General features: G+C 40.4%; 1 long non-coding RNA gene across 1 annotated transcript; it reads right to left on the reverse strand.

The window, feature by feature from the left end:
* Positions 1 to 3,805: 3,805 nt before the first annotated feature.
* On the reverse strand, positions 3,806 to 5,524 carry LOC124275540. The gene is made up of 2 exons (XR_006898309.1): positions 5,354 to 5,524; positions 3,806 to 4,464 (listed from the first exon to the last, which is right to left on the reverse strand). It is a non-coding gene; the product is annotated as an uncharacterized LOC124275540 (long non-coding RNA).
* Positions 5,525 to 6,000: the final 476 nt, after the last annotated feature.

Raw genomic sequence — 6,000 nt, forward strand, 5'->3', positions numbered from 1 at the left:
ATCAAATAATGGTAAATTACTTGTCCGTGGGCTACTAGATAATTTCCACTTATGGATTCAAACTGCAAATAAACTTGGATTTAATTTCATATCTGCTCAAAATGTAGCTATTAAATTTCGCAGTGATAATAAAGTAGAGTTATCTTTCTGTGCTATTTATCACTTTTCAATAAATAGTCCAGTAAACATTAACATCAAATACCATGTTGATTTCTTCTTTCATAATTACATCATCATGATTATGTCATTAAATCAGGGCAAGTGGAAAATTAGTCAGGACAAGTTACTTTCTTAAAGTCACTTGCCCTGTGGCAAGTGGCTTTTTAAAACAATTTTGAACCCCTGGTGAGTCTGTACGGGTGAGTCACCCAATGTTAGCAATAATCCTACCCTCTCACAGCAAGAATAGTCTCACATAGTCTACCCATATGGGAATCGAACCTGAGTCTTAGGCGTGACGAAACAACACTTTAACCACTTGGCCATCAACACTGTATTTTAAATCCCGAAATGTCCCACTATTACTGGGATTGTTGTTTTGGAGTGAGTGAGTGAGTATAGTTTTACGCCGCTTTAGCAATATTATATCAACATCACGGCGCGGGACACCAAAAATGGGCTTCACACGTGGTACCCATGTGGGAAATCGAACCCAGGCCTTCGGCGTGACGAGCGAACGCTTTAACCACTAGGCTACCCTACCGCCTCTGTTTTGGAGTAAAACTGAAGACTTTCATGACATTGAATAAACATACACATTGCATCCTACCACTGACAGAGTGGTCCACTAAAACAAGTAATAGTAAACAGGTATCTGTACTCATACTGATTCAATCTTCCATAAATGTACATTTTCTGCAGAAAACCTTTCGTTGTGGGTTATAGCGGGCAGCACTTTTCGCGAACACCTGGTGTCATCACTGTTTTTCAGTGAACCATTCATATAATGTCCTCCACTACTTAAACCGTTTAACCTCAATGGGTGAGTGAGTGACTTTGTTTTACGCCGCTTTTAGCAATATTCCGGCAATATCACGGTGGGGGACACCAGAAACAGGCTTCACTCATTGTACCCATGTGGGGAATCAAACCCGAGTCTTCAGCGAGACGAGCGAAAGCTTTAACCACTAGGCTACCCCACCGCCCCTTAACAGTGGGTGCTACATCACTGGAAGATACTCAGCTAATTAGCCAATCAGGTTATTTCTACAACGAGGAGAGTTCTATGGATATACAACTTCTTTAATATAATATGAGCGACGTTTCCGTGTAGCTTCTAACACCGTTATCAAGCAAATGCTGATGGGCTTGATAACGGTGTTAGTAGCTACACTGAAACGTCGCTCATATTATATTAAAGAAGTTGTATATCCATAGAACTCTCCTTGTTGTTCATCACACCAACTTCTAAATGCCACTCAAACAAGGTTAATTCTAATGGAGAGCACTAAGTCATAGGGATGGCGTACGTTCACCACTTTGCTGAATAAACAAAATTTGGTCCTGATAGACAGCCCTATACCCCTCCCACCTCCACAGCCACCTGTTTTGGTAGATGATAAAACTTTCAAAAGTTTTGAACAGTTCTCAGCATTTAAACATGTACGTGAAAAAGCTTTTGAAAATTTGACTCTCCAAATACCACGCTTAATTCTGGCCGTGGTGATCCGACCCTGGCGATATGTCTCATCGCACTCCCTCGGTACAAAACGTGATTTGAACTATAACTGTGACCTATAATAAGAATTAGGTTATAAAACATTACCGACAGCAACGCGTATAATTGTTGTAACCTATATTTATTCTTTTCCATCAATCTAACAAGCTGTAATAGCAGGCCTATCAGGTTGTATCAGAATCAGTGAAGTAAACCTCGGGAAATGTTTGGATTGCGGATGTAAGTATGGTCTAAGGTGATGTAAATATCACTTACGTAGGTGAATGCATGGTCTAAGGTGATGTAAATATCACTTACGTAGGTGAATGTATGGTCTAAGGTGATGTAAATATCACTTACGTAGGTGAATGTATGGTCTAAGGTGATGTAAATATCACTGGCGTAGGTGAATGTATGATCTAAGGTGATGTAAATATCACTTACGTAGGTGAATGTATGGTCTGAGGTGATGTAAATATCACTTACGTAGGGGAATGTATGGTGTAAGGTGATGTAAATATCACTTACATAGGTGAATGTATGGTCTGAGGTGATGTAAATATCACTTACGTAGGTGAATGTATGGTCTAAGGTGATGTAAATATCACTTACGCAGGTGAATGTATGGTCTAAGGTGATGTAAATATCACTTACGTAGGTGAATGTATGGTCTAAGGTGATGTAAATATCACTTACGCAGGTGAATGTATGGTCTAAGGTGATGTAAATATCACTTACGTAGGTGAATGTATGGTCTAAGGTGATGTAAATATCACTTACGTAGGTGAATGTATGGTCTAAGGTGATGTAAATATCACTTACATAGGTGAATGTATGGTCTAATGTGATGTAAATATCACTTACGTAGGTGAATGTATGGTCTAAGGTGATGTAAATATCACTTACGTAGGTGAATGTATGGTCTAAGGTGATGTAAATATCACTTACGTAGGTGAATGTATGGTCTAAGGTGATGTAAATATCACTTACGTAGGTGAATGTATGGTCTAAGGTGATGTAAATATCGCTTACGTAGGTGAATGTATGGTCTAAGGCGATGTAAATATCACTTACATAGGTGAATGTATGGTCTAATGTGATGTAAATATCACTGGCGTAGGTGAATGTATGATCTAAGGTGATGTAAATATCACTTACGTAGGTGAATGTATGGTCTAAGGTGATGTAAATATCACTTGCGTAGGTGAATGTATGGCCTAAGGTGATGTAAATATCACTTACGTAGGGGAATGTATGGTCTAAGGTGATGTAAATATCACTTACGTAGGTGAATGTATGGTCTAAGGTGATGTAAATATCGCTTACGTAGGTGAATGTATGGTCTAAGGTGATGTAAATATCACTTACGCAGGTGAATGTATGGTCTGAGGTGATGTAAATATCACTTACGTAGGTGAATGTATGGTCTAAGGTGATGTAAATATCACTTACGTAGGTGAATGTATGGTCTAAGGTGATGTAAATATCACTTACGTAGGTGAAAGTGTGGTCTAAGGTGATGTAAATATCACTTACGTAGATGAATGTATGGTCTAAGGTGATGTTAATATCACTTACGTAGGTGAGTGTATGGTCTAAGGTGATGTAAATATCACTTACGTAGGTGAATGTGTGGTCTAAGGTGATGTAAATATCACTTACGTAGGTGAATGTATGGTCTAAGGTGATGTAAATATCACTTACATGGGTGAATGTATGGTCTAAGGTGATGTAAATATCACTTACGCAGGTGAATGTATGGTCTAAGCTGATGTAAATATCACTTACGTAGGTGCATGTATGGTCTAAGGTGATGTAAATATCACTTACGTAGGTGAATGTACGGTCTAAGTGATGTAAATATCACTTACGTAGGTGAATATATGGTCTAAGGTGATGTAAGTAGCATCTGCGTTGGTGAAAGTATGGTCCGAGGCGATGTAAGTATGGTCTAAGGTGATGGGACAACCCAGACCTAGCTGGAAGTAGCATTAACGTTGCTAAAAGTATGGTCTACATAGATGGTAAAAGTATCTTCGTAGATGAACTATTTTAAGAATGTGTTACTCATACATTTCCATACACAGCAACTCACATAGTCAGTTGGCAGCATATCCAATGTGACATTGGAAAGATAAAAATACTACCAATATTTAACAAATTTATTGCATGGCCAAATTTACATGGATTCTTGTGCTCAACCCTTTTTCTTTAAAATCTAGTATGTATTTTGTTTCCATAAGAGCATTACCGAAGTGAAGCTGCTAATATTCTATCATTTCCATTTTAAGTTATTGATCCGCCGATATTCAGAACTGTCTTGTTTACACTGCTGTTTTCTTGAATTCCCGCCCATCCATCTCCATTGTCTGTCGCAGACCTTTGACACTCTGAGAGTAACATCTCTACAGAAGGATATTTACGCCATAACGTTTTTCATGCTCCGTTGTAGGAGGTCTCCAGAGAAGCGGTTCCATTCCTGGCGAGTGGATCAAAGGTATTAACCGGAACACAGATATTGTTACCTGCATCCCCGAGGATGGTTTCATGTTGAAAATAGTTTGAATTGCCAGTATGAGTAACAAACGTGCTACTTTAATATGTCTACATCTAGTGTCTAGTGCACTGTCTGAATGTGAATATGATAACAAAAACTGATGTCGCTTTGAGGAACTCGGATTCTACTTGGCCAGGAATTTGTCCAGGAGTGCAGGGTTCTTGCAGGCGCGTCCCACCCATACCATTCCAGGGGCGTTGCAGGTTCCAGCAGCGCATACCTCGTTAGCGCAGTACATCATTGGTTTAGGCTGAAATAGAATGGTAAATAGGTTTATATGTTGCCTTCACCTTTGACTTTCAGATAAATGGATAATTCGGCCGGCAACTACTAATCAGCCTACTGATGTCCGTTTTAGATACTATAACCATCCGCCATTTGATCACCGCCTCAGATGTACACTTACTATTCACCCTAATCCCGCTTTCCACCAACTACCCAGTCCCCGCTTTACACCGCCAGCCACCCAATACCCGTTTTACATCCACAGTTACCGCCACCCAATACCCGTTTTACACCAACAGTAACCATCAGCCACTTAATCCCCACTTTACATCAACAGTTACCGCCAGCCACCCAATCCCTGCTTTACACCAACAGTTACCGCCAGCCACCCAATCCCCACTTTACTCCAACAGATACTGCCAGCCACCCAACCCCTGCTTTACACCAACAGTATCCAACAGCCACCCAATCCCCGATTTACTCCAACAATAATCATCAGTCACCCAATCCCCAATCCGCGCTTTACACCAACAGTATCCACCAGCCACCCAATTATCGTGTTCGATAATATGTGAAATCCATTTTTACTTGACATCATGGACAAGTTTGTGAGATATATCCGATTTAAACCAGGTTATTGTTGTAAACCAGGTTATTGTTGTAAACCACGTTATTGTTGTAAACCACGTTATTGTTGACGTTAAAGTGTTTCAATAATGTTCCGTAACAACCTATTGAAGCTTTAGTGCTACACGTTAAAATAGAGATTATGGATAACCAACTGATTCCTGACAGAATCCCTACAAGAACAATGGTGTGACGAAGTATTGTTTTCCTTTTGTGAAAAAAAAGTTGACAAAAATGAAAAGAGTGTTCGTGATGACACATGGCATGAACGACTGAAAGCAACTTACAAATCCGGTGAAGCACATTTCACACATAAACAGACATGCGTGCTCCGATCCAATGTCTTTGAGTCCTACTTCCGGTAGCGTGGGCGATGAGGTGACTACTGATGCAAAGAGTATCATTGCACATGCGCAGCTGAACAAGGTTACAGAAGACATATTGACCTTCTGATTCAAATCCTGTAAAAGAAAGATAGTAGTTAATAATTAGTTATGATTCATGCATGAATGTATTTTATTCTTAAGTCCTTATGTCATATTAATTAGTATTGGATGGTGGGGTCGCCAAGTGGTTACAGCGTTCGCTCGTCACGCCGAAGACCACATGGGAACAATGTCTGAAGCCCATTTCTGGTGTCCCCCCGCGGTGATATTGCTGGAATATTGCTAAAAGCGGCGTAAAACCCAACTCACTCACTCACTCACTCAGATTCGTCTGGCACTGTTAGCGGGAGACCACTATTTCTCGGTATTTAAATCGTTGTATCTGCGGATCTGGGCCGTCTTTGTTAAGACAGAGAATTGGTGCTGGTGAGGTCATCTTGGACAGTAATTCACACACGTCACGGCGTTTCATCTTAGTGAAGAGGAAAGCCTGTCTCGTCACAGCAATCCTGGGACCAGTACCAGACCAATTACCCTGCGCACCCCCT

This window comes from Haliotis rubra, unplaced genomic scaffold, assembly GCF_003918875.1.
Source record: "Haliotis rubra isolate DU_JTF1 unplaced genomic scaffold, ASM391887v1 Scf20, whole genome shotgun sequence".
In the NCBI taxonomy this organism is placed as follows: domain Eukaryota; kingdom Metazoa; phylum Mollusca; class Gastropoda; order Lepetellida; family Haliotidae; genus Haliotis; species Haliotis rubra.